General features: G+C 54.4%; 1 protein-coding gene and 1 pseudogene across 1 annotated transcript in view; one reads left to right on the top strand and one right to left on the bottom strand.

Moving 5' to 3' along the window:
- Positions 1-2,080: 2,080 nt before the first annotated feature.
- On the top strand, positions 2,081-19,874 carry LOC117082705 (annotated as a pseudogene).
- The window catches only part of LOC117082704 (36.4 kDa proline-rich protein-like), a 351,415-nt gene continuing 332,268 nt past the window's right edge, over positions 2,110-21,256 (bottom strand). The window contains exon 4 of the mRNA XM_033209634.1: positions 2,110-2,221. The gene's annotated coding sequence lies outside the window, so the exon portion shown is untranslated. The remainder of the gene's footprint in view (positions 2,222-21,256) is intronic.

Below are 21,256 nucleotides of genomic sequence, written 5' to 3'. Positions count from 1 at the left end.
GGGCAGGAGTGGGGGTCACAAGGTGCTCAGTGTGGGAGCTTTTTGAACCAGGATGAGCCAGGAAAAGGAATTTCACAAGATAATATCATCGCTTAAGGCAAGGAACAGTCATTTTCACTTCTTTTGTGGTAGAATGTCATCAGTTAAGATGGGACAGCGCATTTGCACTTCTTTTGTGATTCTTCAGTTACTTCAGGCCATCTGGGCATATATGTACAAGTCACAGGGGATGCTGTGGCTTGGATTGGGCTCAGAAGCATGACATTGCCCTCTTCCCGACATTCCCTACCTTTTCCCTCCTGTGCAGTTCTCTCACAAAGTGAATGGCCTCAGCCACAGCTTCTCTGCAGCTGCATCAGACTGTGGCGACAGGAGTGGTGGCTGCTGCAGGGCCTGCTGTCCCCACGGAGCCCGGTCTTGCTTGCCGCTGCAGCCTGGTGATCATTTTGCACCTCAAGTATGTAATTCTACAGAATGAGAGCCAACATGCTGGGGATGGGGCGTCTTTATCACGGTGCTCTGCATAATTTAATCTTGGGTAGAAAGTATGGACAAGTATGTGATACCTGTGGTTTGATGTCAGAAGGACGTTGTGAACTTGATGTGGACTGAGGATGTTAAGGTGCAACAGGTACCCCGGCTTCATTAAATGAGACTTCCCCATCTCCCTGCCAGGCATGCACAGGTGTATGGCCACATCTTATGTGTTATCCTTATCTAGAGTGCGCCTTGTCGTCATGCTTAAAGTTACATGATGATATTCTTCCTCGTAGAGTAGGTCCCAAACCGCATTCAACACAGAAATGTACTCTTGCTATTATACATAGAAAGTGCTTTCATATACCAAGTGGGAGAGCAGTCCTAAAATCTGGGCTGGAATCGCAGAAGGAAGGCAGTGGAAAGCAACAGATTCCCTAGTCCAAAGCAGATTTTTGATGAACCTAGAAACAGGACCAAGAGAAGTGAATTTGCCTAAGGCCCTGAGAGTGTCTCATGGTAGGATTTGAACCTAGCAGTTTCTTGACCTATTTCTTTAAATGATTAGTCATGCTTCCTCTGATTCCTATATAAACATATTCCTCATTCATTCTTTGTTTCAGTGAATTATTGCGGTGCTACCACGTAACAGTATTTGAGTCAAAATGTGGCAGTGTTTATCCCTTTCCAAGGTTTTTAGTTGCCCAGTTTGTCAAAGTTGTGCTAACAGTATCTTGTTGGTTGCAAGGTGTCCTTTCAGAAGCCAATTGTGTGGTGTATTTATGTTGATTGTTGGAGGTAGTTTGGTTAGAACCTACTTCGAGTGGTTGGTGTGGACCTGGGGGACAGTGACAGCTGCCTGCTTCATGGGCAGAGATGAAGTAATTGCTTCCTGGGAAGTACCATCCTCCTGGCCACACTCTCCAGCCCATTTCGTTTGTGTTGGTTTCCTTGGCATCTGCACGTTTCTGGCTTCATGTGAGTCTCATTTATTTGAGCATATGACTTCAGGCTGTGGGGAAGAATGGCCATTTTAGCACAGAGATGCACACAAAGGAACAACTGGCTGAATGTGAGTGAAGATATTTTTAGGGGGGTTTCATTTCTTTTATTCTGTAACAGGCAGTCTGGGAAACATTCTGGATATGTGGCCTGCGCTGTCACAGTTCCTGCAGGATCGCAGATCTTTGGAGATTGTAGTGATAACTGTTATCATTGAGAATGTCATTCTCGCAGGCTCTAATAAGTCAGGATTTATTCAGTGTTAATTTCTGAAAGACAACTGTATTTCTAGCGCGAATCCATGTTAGACATTTCTCCTGGCAGTGTTGCTGGGGCTATTCCCGTGGCTTAGTCTTAGGGAAGCACACGCCTTTGAATACTGCTGAAGCTGTGAGTACCCAAAGCGCACCGGAGTACTTTTGCCATACGGGGTGTTAGTCACTGATACACGTCTCAGTCAGACCTGATGGATTCTTGACCCCTTTCTTTTTAAATTTTTTAATTTTTATTTTTTATTTTTGTTTCTTAAGAGCACAACCCCTCAGGTGGCCACCATGAATCTCTGGTGTTTTCAGTTGGCTGCAGCCTATTTGCTATCTCTGGTTCAAACATATTCGAAGCCTGATGATGCTTCCCTCTGTTCTTCTGCTGTGTGACCTCCGCGCCCGCAGGGTTCAAGACTGTCAGAGCTGGGAGCCCCCTTCACAACTACCAGGGTTTCTGGAACCTCCTTTATCTAGCCCTGGGGATGGAAGAGATGTCATCAGAGGTGAAGGCTTATTAGGTTTACATGCCATTGATAACGAATGTGGTTTTCTTTTATATAAGGGGAGCTTCTTATAATGTGCTTTAGTAGGGTAAAGAAGCTTTTGAGGTTTGCTTTCTCTGGAAAGATAATTTGTGATCCTGCTGTTGCTTTCAACAAAAATGTAATTTGGATAGCAGTGCATGTTGTATTACTGAGCACTGGCTGACAAATGGTTCTTGAATCGTCAACTCCACCACTGTTTATTGAATGGCATATGTGTGCCAGCTGTAGTAGGAACTTGCTAGGCTCTAGGACTAACCCTTATGAAATGGGGGTCCTGGGGGAAGCAAATGCATATAACTATAAACGTTTGAGGGGATATCAGAGGGGGTGACTATAGGTGCAAAACTTCGTTCATTCATTGCCCCATCTAGGAGGTTTTGTGTCTTAGCAGCGTGTTCCATAGCAACATATCCGTGTATCAAAATATTCATCATATTATTTTGAAATTCTCTGCTTAGGTATGTGTTTTTTTCCGACAAAGTTTAGAACTGGTTAAGGACAGCTATGGGGTTGTATTATATATATCTACACACACCACATATATTTATATATATATACATTACCATTGTAAATATAAAATATATATTAATATACATGCACACATATATATTCCTCTATATATATACAGACACACCACACACATATATATACACACACACATATATATGAAATATATATGAAATACACACACACACGCACACACAATTCTACTGTCAAGCACAGAAAGTCAAAACTAGGCAAGAGTTGTTTTAGTGTTCATGAAAAAATAGATGTGCTTAGTTGAGAGTGGCCTTAAGTTGCCAGGGGAAAGACAGGATGGATTCACAAAGGGAGATAGTGGTTTTTTTTTGTCTTTGTTTAACTCTTGAATTCGAAATAATCCAGACTTATTGAAAAGTTGCAAAAATAGTACAGAGAATTCCAATATACTCTTCCCTCAGATTCCCCAAACATTTCACCGCATTTGTACTTTCTTTTTCTCTCTCTGTGGATATAATTTTTTTTTTTTCTGAAATGTTTGAGAGTGGAAGCTAGAATGCAGGGCAGAGTGAAAGGCGGAAGGAGAGAGGTGGGTTGGGAGGCTTTTTTTTTTTTTAACCTTCTGTTTTGCTCTTGTCACCCAGGCTGCAGTGCAATGGCACGATCTCGGCTCACTGTAACCTCTGCCTTCTGAGTTCAAGCGATTCTCCTGCTTCAGTCTCCCGGATAGCTGGGATTACAGGCGCCCACCACCATGCTCGGCTAATTTTTTGTATTTTTAGTAGAGGGGTTTCACCATGTTGGTCAGGCTGGTCTTGAGCTCCTGACCTCTGATGATCCACCTGCCTTGGCCTACCAAAGTGCTGGGATTACAGGCGTGAGCCACTGTGCCTGGCGATTGGGAGGCTTTTGCAGTAACCCAGATCGCTATGATGAGGGCTGGACCTGGTTGGAAATGATAAGAAAGGTGAGAAGTGGTTAGGTCTGGCATATATTTTGAAAGGAGAGTTTAAATGGGTTGGATGACAAGAGAGAGAAAAAGAAGTTTTAAGGATGATGTCAAGATTTTGGCCTGAGTAACTGGAAGACGAGAGATGCTGTTATTGGGATCGGGAAGACTATGGGAGGAGTGGGTTATAGCAGGGGGAATCAAAAGTGTGTTTTCGGCATGCTAAATTTGAGGTCCAAAAAGGGATGTCAAGAAGTGTTGGCTTGGTGCAGTGGCTCACGCCTGTAATTCCAGCACTTTGGGAGGCTGAGGCAGGCAGATCACCTGAGGTCAAGAGTTCTAGACCAGCCTGATAATTATTCAAATCGATCATTGATGTTTACTAATTAATCATATTATTGCTTCTAATACCGTAGGGAGTGTACACCTACCTGTGATGTTGTTCCTAATATCCAGGGACAGAGAGCATGATCTTAGTTTTAATATCGTAGTAGGTGAACACTCACCCTGTGACACTGATCCTAATATCCGGGGGTAGAGTATGACATGACTCCCAACATAGCAATGAATGGACAACCACCTGGTGATATTACTCCTAATATTCACAGAACAAGTGTATGATATTACTCCCAATATCGCAGGGTGGATACAGCTCTTCTGTGATATGGTTCCTAGTATCTGGAGGGGGAGAGGATGATAACAATTCCAGTATCGCAGGCTGTGTTCACCCACCCTGTGATATTGTTATTAATATCCTGGAAGGGAGAGGATGATATGACTCCCCATAGAGCAGGAGGCGTACATCCAGCCTGGGATATTGTTCCTAATATCCATGGAGAGGAGAGGCTGATATTACTCCCAATATGGCAGGGGCTGAACATCCACCCTGTGATATTCTTCTCCATATTCCAAGTCTGAGAGGTTGATATGATTCCCAGTATCGCAGACACTGTACACCCCCATGTGATACTCTTCCTGATATCCGGAAGGGGAGAAGATGGTATTAATCCCCATATCGCAGGAGGTGAACACCCACTCTGATATCTTTCCTAGTATGCAGGGGGAGAGGGGATAATATTATTCCAATATTGCAGAAGATGTACACGCCCCCCCGTGATATTGTCCTTAATATTCCAAGGCACAGAAGACGATGTTACTCCCAATATCGCAGAAAGTGTACACCCCCCAGTGATGTTGTTCCCATGATCCAGGAGGGAAGAGGATGATATGACTTTCAACCCCTGCACCCTGCAATGCTCTCACCCTGCAACACCGACACCCAGCTCAACCTGACATGGGACCAGAGGTGCTGGCTGGGGGTGTTCATTGCTTCTCTTTTTTCCCTTGCCAGACTCAGTAGAGGAAGCTGAGAAGGAGCAGCCACAGGAACAAGGTAGGTTTTGCCCGTGTCTCAGGCTTCCTCTGGTTATGCGCTGGGCCTTGGAGTAACGCCGGAGGAGGGGACAGAGCTGAGTACTTTGGGCATTGGATGCGGCTGTCACCCCTCCGTGGTGTGGGCCGGGGGCTTGAGGAACATCGCCTGAGGTGGGCCTGAACCTCCCGTCTACTCTGGCACTGGAGGCCGTGGGGTCCCACACTTCTTCCAATGAACATGCTGACCGCCGCCTGGTCCCCGACCGAGGTGGGGCATCCTTTCCACTGCTGGGGCCCACATGGAGCTGTGGGTCCCTTTTTCATGACCCGGAGAAGCTGCAGTTCACCTTGTGCTCTGCCTCAGAGATGGGAGGCCACACTGCCCTCAGCGGGTAGCAGAATTCAGAGCCTTAGGTTGCAGGGGCCTCAACTGAGGTCCCTGAAGGGTCTGCTCCTTCCTGAGGGGAGCAGGGAGGGGGTGGTTCCACCCTCTGCCAAAGTCACTGGAGCAAAGGCACGTGGCTCTCCAGCTGCCCCGGAGGCCAGGGTAGTGGCTGGGAGGGGCTGTGTGCCTCTGCTGAGTAGGGGAGATTTCTTAGCTAATCTAGTGTACTCAAGTCAGACATTTGCCTCTAAATCATATTTATTTATTTATTTTAATTCCAAGGCTTTACAGATGAATAAGGAGGCAGTTTGTATTGAAAATACTTTTTACATGTGAGCTTGAAACAGAGAGTCTGTTTCAATCTAGGTGTTTTCCTTCCCAGTAATGCCTCCTTTCATCCCAGGTTTTCCAACAGGAAATGCGCTTGTTTGCTCACCTCTGGGAGGGGGCTTTGGCTAGGAATCCACCAAAGCCAGCAGGCGTCAGTGGGCTGCTGGAGCAGGCTGGCCTTTGTGAACCCTTTAGGAACTGTGGGCTTCAGGTTTTCAGACCATCCAAGGTAGCCTCAGAGGCCTGGAAGCTTTCCCATCCTTCCTGCAGGGATGGTCTGTTTCCCTGCACGGAGCTTGGTACCTGGGTACAACACCCCTGTCCTGTGCCGTCGGTGGCTTTACCAATTTTGCATAGCAGCTTTTGAGCTGATCCATAGCTCTGATTGGCTGTTGAGGATTTCATGGATTCCGGTACCCCACCGGGGGCTCAATATGCTGAGAGAAGTTACATTTGTAGTTGTGGTGCTGCATACACATGGGTCCAGTTAGAAGGCTTTGATTCTTTCGAAAGGGAAAGGCATCTCTGAGGGATCGCTGAGCTGACATAGTCTCCTCAAACCGTGCTGTCAGGTGGGCGACAAAGCAGGACAGGAGGGTGGTTTCATAGGAGAGTCGGGCCACGGGCCTGCGTGTTCTCTCTGTCCCCATAGTGCCAGAGTTCCTACGTGCTCCAGGCCCGGGTTTGCATTGCACATAATTCTCAAAGGCTCATGGCAAGCTGCGCCAGGGACACAGAGGGCCGGGATGTGGGGACCCTGCCCCCAGTGGACCAAGGACTCACTGCTGGACTCTAATCTGTCTAGGTGTTTTTGTGACTTGCAGAAATACCTCCACCTTGCCTGGGCCTGGAGCCACAGGAGACCCTTCCGAAGGTGAGGAATGTTCTGGAACAATGCAAGACCTGCCCAGGTTGCCCCCAGGAGCCAGCGTCCTGGGGTCTCTGTGCGGCATCCAGCAACGTGAGCTTGCAGGACCCCGGGGAGCCCTCCTTCTGATTGGAAGCTGAAGAAGACTGGGAGGATCCAGAGGCCCTGAGCTCACGGCTGCTGTTCCTGAACACCCCCGGATACAAGGCCAGCTTCCGTGGCCTATACAACGTGGCGCTGCCATGGCTGAGCGGCATGTTCTGCAGCTTTAGTGACAAGGAGGAGCTGACTGGGCACCTGGCACAGGCTCGAGGGGCGGCCAGGAAAGCTGGCCTCCTCCTGGCCCTGGCCAGGCTCTGCTTCCTCCTGGGGCAGCTGTGCAGCAGGAGGCTCAAGCTGTCCCAGGCCTGGGTGTACTTTGAGGAAACACTGGGGACCCTGGAGGGCAGCTTCGGGGACCTGTTACAGGTGGTGGCTGTGTACGCCAACCTGACCAGCATTTACCAGAAGCAGAACCGGGAGAACTTTACACAGGTGGTTCCCAAAGCCATGGCCCTGCTCCTGGGGACGCCTGACCACATCTACAGCACCGAGGCAGATGGGGAGCTCCTGCAGCTGGCGCTGCAGTGGGCGGTGGGTGGCCACAGCCTGCAGGCCGAGGCCCAGGCCTGCTTCCTGATGGCCAGGCACCACGTGCACCTCAAGCAGCCCGAGGAGGCCCCGTCCTTCCTAGAGCGGCTGTTGCTTTTGCACAGGGACTCGGGAGCCCCAGACGCTGCTTGGCTCTCAGACTGCTCCCTGCTCCTGGCAGACATCTACAGCGGCAAGTGCCTGCCCCACCTGGTGCTGAGCTGTGTCAAGGTGGCCTCATTGAGGACGCAGGACTCGCTGGCGGGCTCGCTGAGGAGCGTGAACCTGGTGCTCCAGAACGCCCTCCAGCCCCACAGCCTCCCCACCCAGACTTCCCACTACCTCAGACGAGCGCTGGCCTCCCTAACCCCAGGCACAGGCCAGGCTCTGCGTGGCCTTCTCCACACCAGCCTGGCCCAGCCGTACAGCCACCAAGGCTACTATGGGCCGGCCATCACCTTCATGACGCAGGTGGTGGAAGCCAGTGCTGTTGCCGGAGTCTGTGCCATCGTGGACCCCCTGGTGGCCCTGGCCTGGCTGCACGTGCTTCATGGGCAGAGCCTGGTGGCCTTGAACATCCTGCAGTCTGTCCAGGATGCAGTGGTGGCCAGCGAGGACCAGGAAGGTGTGATTGCCAACATGGTGGCCGTGGCTCTGAAGAGGACGGGCCGGACGAGGCAGGCAGCCGAGGGCTACTACCGCGCCCTATGGGTGGTTTGGGACCTGGGCCAGTGGAGGAACCAGGCAGTGGTTCTGGTCAACTTCGGGACCCTGTGTCTGCACGCGGGTGCCAGCAGGCTGGCCCAGCACTACCTCCTGGAGGCCGTGCGTCTGTTCTCGAAGCTTCCCTGTTTGGAGTGTGGCCAGGACTTCACCCTGCAGCTGGGTCACCTTTGCACCCGCCAGGACCCGGCCCATCAGTGCAAGGGCTACTATGAGTAGGCCTTTCTGGTCACCGTGGAGATGGACCACGTGGAGAGTGAGTGCCCCAGTTCCTCTTGTGCGCCTTCTGGGGCCACTCGGGTCAGGGCACACCTGGGGTTTGTGATTCGGAAACAAGTGGTGGTTTTTCCACCATCGAAAATGCTGAGTCATGGCCAGCAGCAGATGTTGGCAAGCGCCCTGGAGACAGGCGGTTCCCATGCAGGGCCAGGCCCTCTGTGCCCTACTGGGGCAGCCAGCTCTTTCCGGTTTGCTCAGGCACCATCCTGCCTTGAGCACGGAAAGTCCTGCGTGCTGGGAATCCCTGGCCATAACCCTGGGATCAAGGCAGGCGCTGCTGAGCTGGGACTTGGGGCCCCTCCATGAGCCAGGCCCTGAACGCCAGTTCTTGTGCCTGTGTTATCTGCTTGGTATCTCGGCAGCCCTGCGCACCTGTCATCCCACTTCACAGAGGACACAGTGGCGGGTGATTGCCCAAAGCCGCAGAGCAGTTCATGCAAAAGCAGCTCGTGCATGCAGAGTGTGCCAGGCCCCACCCACAAATGAAGCTTGTGGGGTCCTTGGGAGGCAGGTGCTGAGTGTGGGAACGTGAGCTTCAGGCCAGAGAAGCCACAAAAGGGTGAGTGGTGTGATGGCGGGGCAGCACTTGGCCCCGGGTTAGGGAAGCCTCTTTAGTCTGGGACCAGAGGGTTGAGAGGATTTAGTCAAGTACTAGGTGTGGATGAGGGAGTGGTGGTGGGAGGGGCTGGTGTGTAGCCTGTGAGCCCAGGGTGAGCGTGGGGGTGAATGAGCCGGGAGAGTGGATGTGAGTGGGGGTGAGTGAGTGGTGGTGTGTGAGTGGGGATGAGTGGGGCGTGAGTCGTGATGAGTGAGCGGGGATGATGGGGGTGAGTGCGGGAGTGTGAGTGGGATGAGTGGGGTGTGAGCGGGGGTGAGTGAGCGGGGATGAGTGGGGTGTGAGCGGGGGTGAGTGAGCAGGGCTCATACAGGGAGGTGCAGAGTTGGGAGTGGGTGGGTTGGGTGCTGGATGGTGAGAAGCTCTTCTGGAGAGCTAAGCAGGGCCTGGGGCCTCAGGCTGTGGCTTGCCTGTTCCCCAAGAGCACTGGGGAGCCATGGAGTGCTATCGAACAGTCACTGCACAAGGAGCAGTGAACGGACAGTAGGTGGCTAGGGCTGTCCGAAATCTAGGCCACAGAGAATAGATGAGGAAGTTGAGTCCAGGGAAATGGCTGAGACAAGGGATACTGTTGAGTCCCCTCTGCCTTGCAGCATTTTGTCATGGCACAGTGAGACCACTCAGAGGTGCCTCCTGTGGCCTGGACAAGAGCCCAAGGGGCTGTGACCAAACCTGCCCATTTCCCAGCACAGACCTGGCACCCACTCCTGGCCTTAGGAGGGATGAGATTTTGGAAAGGACCGTGTGAAGGGGCCCCGTCCCGCACATCTGCCCAAGGAGGGGTGGGGGTTCATACCCAGGCTTCTTCCCCAGGGGTATTCTCTGATTGGAAGGAGACCCTCCAGGAACCCAGCAACCCAGCCCCCACTGCAGCCTCCGGTGGCTCCTGGCACAATAGCCTGTGGTACCTCCTCCTACGAGCCCTCCCTCCCCGGGTGCTGGGGGATTCAGACTTGGAAATGCAGGCCAGGGAATAGAGATCATGCTTCCCTGTCTCCCCACCCTGCGCTGAACGGTCGAGGAGAATGAGGTGGGGTTGATACCCCACGTGCTTACTTGGGGTCATTTTGAGTCACTTTCGGTAGTTTGTGTCCTTCTAGGAGTTTGGCTGTTGTGTCTAGATGGTCTGATTTGTTGGTGTACAATTGTTCGTAGTGTTTTCATGGAATCCTTTTATTTCTGTCAGGTCGGCAATAATGTTTCCTCTTTCATTTCTGATTTAGAAACTTGGGTTTGTCATTATTTTTTATTAGAGATGGGGTCTCATCATGTTCCCCCAGGCTGGTCTTGAATGCTGGCCTCAGCGATCCTTCCACCTCGGCCTCACAAAGCGCTGGGATGACAGACGTGAGCCATGGTGCTCAGTCTCTGATTGAGTCATTTGTGTCCCATCTTTCTTTTCTTGGTCAGTCTGGTGAAAGACTTGTCAATTTTGTTATTATTTTCAAAAAACCCACTTTTGGTTCTGTTCGCTATCTCTTTTGTTTTTCCATTCTCTGTATTTTTACTTCCCATTTCCACTCTCACGTTTATTATTTTCTTCCTTTTATTCACTTTGGGTTTAGTTCATTTTCTAGTTTCTCAAGGTGGAAGGTTAGGTTTTTGAGATTTTTCTTCTTTCTTTGAATGTAGACATTTACAGTGATAAATTTCCCTTTCAGCACTGCCTTAGCTGTATCTTGGAGTTTTTGATACGCTGTGCTTTTTTTTTTTTTTTTTTTTTAGGTTTTGCTCCATTGCCCAGGCTGGGGTGCAGTGGTGCAATCTTGGCTCACTGCAACTTCTACCCAGGTTCAAGCCATTCTCATGCCTCAGCCTCCCGAGTAGCTGGGATTACAGATGTGCACCACCACACCCGGCTAATTTTTGTAATTTTTTTATAGAGACGAGGTTTCACCACGTTTCCCAGGCTGATCTCAAACTCCTGGACTCAAGCGATCCTCCCGCCTCGGCCTCCCACAGTGCTGGGATGACAGGCGGGAGTCACCACGCTGGCCCGGGCTGTGCATTTGTTTGCATTCTTCTCAAATTAGTTTTCAGTTTCCCTGATGGTCTCTTCTTTGACTCACTGGTTGTTTAGGAGTGTGTAATTTCCACATATTTTTGAATTTCCCATGTTTTCTTCACTGTTGACTTCCAGTTTCGTGCCAGTACAGCTGAAGAACACCTCTGCTTTGGTCTCAGTCCTTCTCCATTCACTGAGGCTCGTTTTGTGGCCTGGCACATGGTCTGTCATGGGGAATGTCCCATGGGTGCTCGAGGGGACTGTGTATTCAGCTGTTGTTGGGTGACGTGTGACAGATGTCCATTTGGCGTACCTGGTTTCCGTTGTTAATCTTACCTGGTTTCCATTGTTAATCTTCGGAATGTTTCTGACACTAGAAAATCAGAAGCTTTCCACTGTTCCCAGCACCCTGACTTTGGGAGAGGACAATGAGCCTGTGGGTTTGGAGCCTGGTTGCATGAAAGAAGCATGTGTGGGAACACCAGGGGCTGGTTTTGAACACCATTCCCCGAACATGATGCCATGTGTGGCAGATATGACACTTGGCTTTGCTCTCCCGGGGTTCCATCTGTGACAGGGGCTACTTGTGCCCCTGGCCTCATCAGCTCAGGCTGAAGGCAGCCCTGGTCCTGGCCAGAGGGACTTTGTGAAGCAGAAATAGATGGCCTGGTGCTGGGGCCGAGCCTGGCCAGGACCTCGGCCCTGGGAGTTGTAAAGAAGGCCGGCCTCTACCATGAGCATGTGCACCAAGCTGTGCCCATGTCACGGTGTGCTCGGCATCTGCCCTTGCACAGGTACATAGCCTGTCTGAGCTCAGGTTGCCCGTCTATGGGGCCCAGGTTCACAGAGGTGTGAAAGGAACGAGCACAGCGCAGGGGCCTCTGAGCCCAGCCAGCCTCGCTTCGATGCTGGGAGGCTGACATCTTCCATTTTGTCTTCTGCCCAGGCCAGCTGCAGGCCGTCCAGCAGCTGTGCTACTTCTACAGCGTCGTCATGCCCAGCGAGGCCCAATGTGTCCTCTACCATGAGCTCCAGCTCTCCCTGGCCCTCAAGGTGGCCGACAAGGTGCTGGAGGGGGCAGCTCCTGGAGATCATCAGTCAGCTCTACCTGTCCCTGGGCACTGAGCGGTCAGGGCTGGCTTTGCAGTGGTGGGGCTGTGGAGGGTGGCAAGGGGCAGGGCAGGGAGGGGGGCACAGGGAAGCTGGCCCAGGGCTGCTGCTGGCTTGTGAGTCCCAGCTTGAGCCTCGCTTGTTGGGTCAAAGGTCCTCTCAACCCCAGCAGAGGCAGTACGTGCACTCTGGGCTGTTCTTCCTACTATGGTGGCTTTTGTCATCTGACCTCTGCCTGCCCCGAATCTTTACTCCTGGCCTTCATCTGTCCCCTTAAATGTGACCACAGCAGCCACCTGTGGCTTCTCTCCCACAGAAGACAGCCAATTGTATCACCTGCTTCCCTGGGGCAGGGTTTCAAGGTCTCACATCCCATATGTGGCCCATTCGGCTTCCCCCGAGCATCCTGACCTGGTGGGGGTAACCATGGCCCTGGCCACCCCACCCACAGGGCCTGGTGACATTGAAAGTGTAGTCCCTAGATGAGCACAGCAGCATCCATGTCACCTAGGAGATGGTGGCAAGTGGGAGTTCTAGGGCCTGCCCCAGGCCTGTGGAGCCAGAAGCTGTGGGGGCAGAGCCAGCAAGCTATACAGACAGGCCTCCGAGTGACCGTGATGCCTGCACACCTTGGGAACCATCGACCTAGATAGCCTCTGAACACTAACGGCTCCTGGTGCGTCTGGAGAAGACACAGGCCATGTCTGGGAGGCAGGGGAGATGGACTAGCACACTCCTCCTGCCACAGGGCAGCATGATGCTCAATTCCCTCAGAAGGATGTCCTTCATCTTTTCCATGCCATGTGTGTTCACCCTGACCCTCCCAGCAGCCTGGGAAGGGCAGAACACTGCACACACAAGAGGGCCGTTCCCAGTCCCCACATTCCAGATTCATCTGTCACCAGACCCACGGGAGGAGGCAGACTGGTTCCAGGAGGATGAGAGCCCTTGTTCTAACACTGCGTCTGATTCCAGGTCCTACAGATACACTCTGGACTACACCAAAGAAGTTTGGGAATTTTCATTGACCTCCAAAAGAGGAGGCGCATGCCTGGCTGCAAGCAGGGAAGATCTATTACATCCTGCAGCAGAGCGAGCTGGTGGACCTGTACATCCAGGTGAGTGGCAAGGGAGGCAGGAGGGCCCCTGTGCTGTTCACTCTGTCCATCCATCCATCCGTTCATCCTTCCATCCATCCACCCATCATCCATCCATCCATTCACCTGTCCACCCACCCATGCATTCATCCTTCCATCATTTATCTGTTTACCTGTTCATCCTTCCATCCATCTATCCATTATCCATTCATCCATCTATCCATTCTTCCATCATCTTCCCATACACCTGTGGGTCCTTCCATCCATCCATCCATCATCCATCTATCCTTTTATCATCCATCCATCTTTCCATCATCCATCCCTCTGTCCATTCATCCATCCATCATTCATCCATCTATCCATTCTTCCATCATCTTCCATACACCTGTGGGTCCTTCCATCCATCCATCCATTCACCTGTCCACCCACCCATGCATTCATCCTTCCATCCATCGACATCCATCCTTTCACCCATCTGTCCATCATTCATCCACCCACCAATCTACCTATTAATCCATCCCTCTATTCATCTGTCCATTTGTTTATCCATACCTTCGCCTATACACCATCTGTGCATCCATATGTACATACATCATCTACCCACCCATACATACATGCACACATCCTTCCAACCACCCATCCATCCGTCTATACATCTGCTCATCCATTCATCCATCCATCTACCCATTCCTAAGCCACTGCTGAGTACCTGTTGTGTGCCTTTTCCCTGCAACTGGTTCCCTCACATCCTCCCCCAGTGGCCAGCATCTTTTCCCTGAGGGCAGAGGTGTGGCCCCTCACAGTGCCTAGCACCTGCTGGTATACAGCACATGCTCAAAGAATGGGACCACTCAGTTAACACACAGAAGAACTTGCTGCAAGAGACAGGTGGCACATCTCCTTACAAAATGAATCTATCAATAGTGGCTGTTTTCAGAGGCCTTCCCAAACACAGTGTGATCTAGAACAATTGTGAAGCCCACGAGCCTGGCGAGGCTTTCATTATTGAGCACCTGCTGTATACCTCCTTGAGCTGAGGAGAGAGATCAAGAGCTCATGGCCAAGAGGGGACCAGGCCCACCCACAAACACTGTTGATGTGTGGCCCTGAGCTGTGGCAGGGATGTGGCAAAGCAGAAAAGAACCAGGGGATGGGCTCCCAGCAATCTGGGGGCCACGGAGACTGAGTGCTGCGGGGGGGGGGGGGGAAGTGGGCTAGGGCTATCCCTGGTGGTAGGATTCATAGGTGTCGGGCTCCTAGGCTGCAGCTGCTCAGACACCTCCTGGCACTCAGGTGCATCAGTTCATTGTCCTTATGCCAGTGGTGGGGCAGCCCTAATGCACAGGTCTGAAAAATGCTCAGGTGTACCTGCAGTGTGTGTGAGGAAGGAGGCTGGTGAAGGTGGGCGTGGTCTCCTCCCAGGTGTGGGTCTTGAGGGAACTTCTGCCTCCTTTCAGGTGGCACAGAATGTGGACCTGTACACAGGCGACCCCAACCTGGGGTGGAGCCGTTTGAGGCAGCTGGAGACATCTTCTTCAATGGGGCCTGGGAGTAGGAGAAAGCCGTGTCCTTCTACCGGGTGAGCTGGCCTGTGGGCTGATGTGGGTGGGCTGCAGGGGGGCACGAGGAGCGCTGAGGCACAGGTGTGGCAGGGCAGAGGCCTCCCACCTGGAGGCAGGGCCACCCATGCACATGCTTAGTTTCCCAGTGGTCTCACCGGGAATGATATTGACCGTGCCCCTGCCTGGGAGAAACACTCGGGTCTGGACATGACAGTGGCTCTACCCTTGCACCTGATGATCTCAAACAACCATGAGTGGAAAGTCCTGTCGTCATCTGGAAGATGAGGACACTGAGGCTCAGAGAGGCACAGGGATATGTCGAAGGACACACAGCATGTCAGTGGGAGGCCCAGGGCCAGCGCCCAAGTCTGCCTGCACCCCGAAACGGGGACGGCTTCTCCCTTCCTCTGAGTTCACGGTGTGGCTCAGCCCTGGGCACAGATAAATGTGGTGTTTTTAGAGCAGAGAGGAGTGCTGGCTCCCCCCAGTCAGACCCCCGGTGCACAGGTGGGAGAGGCTGGTCTGAGGCTGCCAGGTGTAGCTGGATGGGCCTCAGATGACTCTTCAGCCCCCAACTTGGGTGTCTGAACCGTGCGTTATCCCAGAGCACAGAGCTCTGTGGAGGTGCAGGGGTCACTGGGGCGTGGGAAGCTCCAAGCACATGTCTGAGCTCTGAGGAGGGCTCTGGGCAAGGTGGGTGCTGCGGGAAGCCTGACCCCACCTGCCTGTGTGGTAGGACCGGGCCCTGCCCCTGGCAGTGACTACGGGCAACCAGAAGGCGGAGCCGCAGTTGTGCAACAAGCTGGTGGCAATGCTGGCCATGCTGGAGGAGCCCCAAGAGGGCTTGGAGGTTGTCCACATGGCCCTAGCACTCAGCATCACTCTGGGTAAGTCCCCTGAGCGCCCGCCCTGCCAGGACCCACACTTTGCCAGAGCCGAGCCTCCATGTCTGCAGGGCAGGAGCTGAAACAGCTGCTGGATTTTCCCGGTCTCCTGTCCAGGCAGACAGATCTGCCCAGCTGGCTTCCCTGTCTGGCCGTGGGGCACAGCCTGAGGTCTCTCATGTAGCACAGAGCTCCCTGCCTGGCTGAGCTCTGCTTCCTCTGTCTCTTCCCGCTGCTGACCACAAGGGCCGCCCAGTGTGCCCTCTGCCTTCCAGACATGCCAGGCATCTCGGTCCCTGGAGGTGCCAGGCTGAGTGGCACATTCCCTTTGTCTTGTGCCCCTCCCACCCTCATCAACCACACAGCTCTCTGGCTGATGAAATCCCAGTTCCCCTTCCAGCAGCCTGCCCCTTAAGGCCGGGCATCCCCGGGTGCTGTGCCAGGTCGTCTGTCCTCCTCCAGAGACAGGGAACCCTGGGCAGGCTGCATGCCCCAGCGCCTTGTGCCTTGGGGCCCAGTACAGAGTAGTGTGCAGCTGTGTGGGAATGCATTGAATGCAGGCTCCACGGCACTCGCCCTGCAAAGGGGAGGACATCGGAGACAGCCTAGCTCGGTTTGCGCACCTGTGGGGGAACCTGTAGCTCAGGCACGCAGTGACTCCCCAAGGTAAGGGGCTCTAATCATGACATACCCAGGAGGAGTCGGATGTCACGTCTGTGGGTTGCATGGAGCCGGGGTGCCCGGGAGCACCTGGACTGCATGGCTTTTGGACTCCTCTGGTTAAAACCAGTGAGCAAAGGCAGGTGGCTATGTGTAGGCACAGAGCTGGGCCATCCAAGTCCGACTTTGCCAAAGCCTCACAGTAGACAGGGGCAGGCCTTATTAGCTCTGCTTTGCAGATGGGAAAGTGAGTCTGGGAACCTGGAAGGGACTGGCCAGAGCTGCCCAGGTGACCACAGGTGCCTGGAGGCAAGCCAGGTGCTGCCTGGGGTCTGCATACCTGCTCCTGAGGGGCCTGTGCCCTCCCTGCCCCAGGGAGCCACGTCCTCACACCTGCCACTTTGGCCTGCACCCCCGGGGACTGGTTGAACGAGGGCGTGGCCTACCACAGGTTGGCCGCCCTGCACCGCCGGCTGGGCCATGGCAAGCTGGCGGAGCACTTCTACCTCAAGGCCCTGTAGCTCTGCAACTCGCCGCTGGAGTTCGACGAGGAGACCCTCTACTCCGTGAAGGTGTACCTGGTGCTCGGTGACATCTTCTACGACCTGAAGGTGGGTGGGGAGGGGCAGGGCTCGGGGTGTTCCCGGCCCCCTTGGAGTGGGATCTCCACCCACACCCCAGAGGCCTGGGTTCCAGCCTTCCTTAGGAATGGCCCAGTGGCCTCCCTGGAGCTCTGCACCCAGCTAGAGGAGCCGGCAAGGTTAGCAGATACAACCCAGCTCCGAAGCTGGCCAGGCCCCACCCTCAAGAACTCAGTCTCAGCCAGGGAGGCTGATACATGAGCCGGCAAGGTGGCCTCTGGGTAAAGAAGGGGGATTGTAGTCAGGGGGACGCTCCTGGAGGAGGTGACACCAAAGCTGAATCTTGACTGTCAAGTTGCATTTAACAAAGGAAGCAGGGCGGGAGAAGGATATTTCGGAGGATGGCGTCATCCTCACGTTGAATCCATGTTGCAAGATCCAACCCAAATCCCAGTGCCTCCTCTAGGAAGCCTGCCCAGGGTGCCAGCCTGCACTGAGCAACTCCTTCCTGGAGTCCCAAGACACCTGGAATCTTCACATCACCCAGGAAGCGTGGGGTGGGACCAGTGTCTTACCATTGGGTTCACAGACAGGGAAACCCCAGCTTAGGGCAGGTGCAGTGGGGCGGGGCCCCAGCCAGCCAGGCTGAGACCTTGCTGGGTCAGGTCTCTTTCCAGGGGAGGTGCTGTGCTCCCTCTGCCCCAGCCCTGCAGGGGTGGAGAGCTGGGACTGGCAGACTCAGACCTGGGGTGTCTCCACCCTCTGCCCAGCAGGCACCGCCCTTCCTCAGCATCGCACCGGCACCGTGTCAGTGCTCCTTATGGACTGAGGGGCCAGGGCGCTCCAGTCCAGGGGCCGAGATCTTGGCGGCCTGAGAACAACATGAGCTGGGGCAGCCCTAAGACTCTGCCCCGTATCCCCCACTGCAGGCCTGGGGCTGCCCGGGAGGCCTCCACCCAGTGCTGGTGACACCTGGTGGTCAGAAGCGGTCCCTGTGGCCTCCCAAGTCCCAGCCAGACAGGGAGGTGCCAGGCGTCAGGCCCAGAGGGACGCTGCTCACCGCTCAGGGGCTCGCCTGGGACCCAGGGGACGGGCCTCCCAAAAGTGGTCCTTTATCTCTCTTGGTCCAGCCTGCCGCCCACTCCGCCTGTCCAGGAGGAAGGAAAGCGCCAAGTAGTACCTGAGAGGCCAAAGTCCATGGTTGGGGTCGAGGGGCAGAGGCCTTCACGTCCTTCCCATGCACAGCCCTCTGGGTCTCATCGTGACTATGCTGTCAGTGCAGGCCAGCTTCCCAAAGGGAGGCACCCTCGGAATTCCCCAAGGGCGGCTGTCTTTCCAAGGCTACACCCTCCTCCTTGTATAGGAGGCTCTGGACCCAGGGCCCGGAGCAGTGGGAGAAAAAGCCGGTCTGGATGGGGCCTGGAAGGCTGGCAAAGAAGCAGAGATAAATGGGCATCTTTTCCAATTGCGTCTAAAATGGGGTTCCCTTTAGTCTACACGTGAGAGTGAGCCCTGGAATAGGGTGGATTAGGTGTGTCCTGGCTCAGCCTGCCACTCACTAGCTGCTGCACACACTACAGGAACATGGAAATGCACACACAAACTCAGACACACGCACACACAGGCGTGCACACAGGGACAGGCACACGCAGACACATATGCATTGGCTGGCTCCTTCCTGTTTAGTTGGGAAGCCCCCACCCCTTCAGGAAGCCTTTGCCTCCCCCCCACCGGCTGAGTCCGGGGCCTCCTGGGCCCGTCACTGTCTCCTGGGCTTCCATCTGCCACAGCCCGGGCCACCTTTGTGGTCAGTGTTCCGTCCCAGGTCCCTCAGACTGGGAGCAAGGATGTAAGCTCAGCCATGCACCCAGCAGAGAGTCCAGTGTTCGGCTGGGCCGGGGGGCATTGGATGAGCAGTGGCCGTGACTCGGGGCCTTCTCACACCCCTGCTCCGTGTGTGGGGCGGGGCAGTGAGGGAATGGACTGCTGCATCTTGGATTTTGTCCTTGGCGCTGGGAGCCATCTTGAGATGGTAAAGAGGGACAGGCCAGGCACGGGTCTTAGAGAGATCCTTTGGGTCACCCCCATGTGGAGGAGGCGCCTGAGGAGAAGCCAGGTGGGTGGTGGGAGGGTCAAGGAGGAGGTCTGGGAGGCAGCATCCCAACCCAGGGATGGTGAGTTTGAGCCAAAGATGCATTGAAAATGGGAGTGGATGTCTGGGAAGTCACACTCCGTCAATATTTCAGGGAACATTGACAGAGAGGATACCTGTGAGATGGTTTTGTACCTGGCCTGGCCCGTGGAGGGCCTGGAATTGGTCAGCATGGACGGGGGCCAGAGGGGAGCCTGGGTCACTCAACACTGCGCCCCTGCTGTGGCTTGGAGCCACAGGTCCTGCATGGAACTCTCAGAGCAGGCAGGATCTGCCCTGACCACAGCCCACGGGGAAAGCAGCCACTGCCTGCAGAAAGGGTGGGACTGGGACAGAAGGTTTCGGGTGAGTGGGGCGTAGGGATAGTCAGGAAGGCTTCCAGGCGTGTCAGGATCGTCCCCACCTCCTGCAGCTGAGACCACAGCAGTGTCACAGGCTTCAGGGCTCATGGGGTGAGCCAGCATTGGCTGGACATGTGGAATGACCTGGAGACAGGAACAGCCTCTGGGAAGACAGGCTCCGAGTACCCCTTTTGCTGAGCATGGCCTGTCCCCTTCAGGAACGGTTTGATGCAGCCGGGTACTACCAGCTGGCATTGGCAGCCGCCGTGGACCTGGGCAACAAGAAGGGCACAGCTGAAGACCTACACGCGGCCGGCCACCATCTCCCACAACTTCCTCCTGGACCACGAGAAGTCGCTGTTGTTCTACCGGAAGGCCAGGACCTTCGCCGCAGGGTCAACCTGCCTCCTCTGCCACTCTGCGGGTGGGCCCCCTGGTTGGCCCCAGCCACCCTCGCTGAGGACAGCATCCGAGGGAGTGGGTTTTGTGCAAGGAGGATGGTCTCCTGCCTCTCCTGGTGTCTCCCGTGGCTCGTTTTCTGGGAAATGGAGGCATGAAGCAGGGTTCAAATAGCAATAAATGTTTTTTTTGCAATAACATACCAAAGTCCCCATGGCATCCTGCCCTGTGTGCTTCCTGGGCGGGGTCTAAGGTGCCAGCTCCTTCGCTGGTGGCAGCCCTCTGATCTTGGGGATGAGAAGGACCCTGAGTCCAAAAGACCTGGGCCAGGTCACCATGAGTCTCGGTTTCCTCAGCGGCCAGAGGGGAGACGGTGGAACTGCTTGGGCAGCTCCCTGCTCAGAGCTCTTGCTGTAGGTCTCGGGCCGCCCTTGCCTTTAACCTTCAGGCCACTGTGCCCGGATATGGGGGCTGCTAGTGTCCCTGTCCGCCATTGAAGAAATAGAGGCACAGAAAGGTTAGGTGTCTGGCCCACCATCACGCAGCAGTTAGGGGCGGAGACGCAGAGCCCAGTACACTGACCACCACACCACCCTGTCAGCCTGCAGCCAGGAAGGTGTTCCCCATTAGGACCCAAGGTCAGCTCCTGGACCTCTCTTGTGGTATCAGGAGAGCCGCAGGCCAGTGAAGGTGGCCCCGGGGATCCCTCACTCAGTGTCCTCTGCTCCCAGACTTGGTTGGGCCGAGCCTGGCCAATCCCGCCACTGGTCAGCCCTGCGGGAAGTGAGGTGCAGGGATTTCCGCCTGTGTAGACACTGCTACCCAGTATTGAAAGCCTTATCTGGGCTGTCCCCCAGCCGTCCCCACATACCCCTCCCCTTCTGGTCCCCGGCCCTCATCCCAGTCCCTGGAATTCCAGGTTTTCCTTCTTGGAATCTCTTGGCCCCAGGGACCACAGCTCACACGGTCTCTTTGCCAGTTTATGCAAGGAAATTGAGGTTCAGAGACTGTGGCTGTCCCACGTGATTCTCACATACACTGCACTCTCCCAGGCCCCCCTCTTTTAAACACTTTAAATGAGGTGACTTTCACATCACATGCAATTAACTATTTCAATGCGAATAATGTGGTGGCATTTGTGCATTCACAGTCCTGTGCAACCACTCACGCCAAGTAGTTTCAAAACGTGTTCATCTCCCCAGGAGAAACCTCCCATCCTCACTAAGCAGTTACCCCTCCTTGGTATCCCCCAAGCCCCTCGTTTAATGGAAGGGGAAACTGAGGCCCGGAGAGAGACTTGCCAGTGGGCGGAGCTCTGATAATAAGTAATCAGGCACCCATCTGCTGATCAATCCTGGGTTGGTTTTCCACCCAGCAGAGGTGACAGAGCCAGGAGGTTCTGGGACCCCATGCTTGCAGCCAGAGCCCTGCCCTGAGCCTCCCCAGGGCAGAGAGCTTTCCAGAACCGGCCACGGGGCTGGCGGGAAGCAGTGGGTCAGAGCTGCTGACAAACCTCACGTGGACCCCAGATCACTGTCTCT

The sequence above is a fragment of the Trachypithecus francoisi genome, unplaced genomic scaffold (assembly GCF_009764315.1).
Source record: "Trachypithecus francoisi isolate TF-2019V2 unplaced genomic scaffold, Tfra_2.0 Lachesis_group9, whole genome shotgun sequence".
In the NCBI taxonomy this organism is placed as follows: Eukaryota; Metazoa; Chordata; class Mammalia; order Primates; family Cercopithecidae; genus Trachypithecus; species Trachypithecus francoisi.
This window is presented reverse-complemented; position numbering and strand designations above follow the sequence as displayed.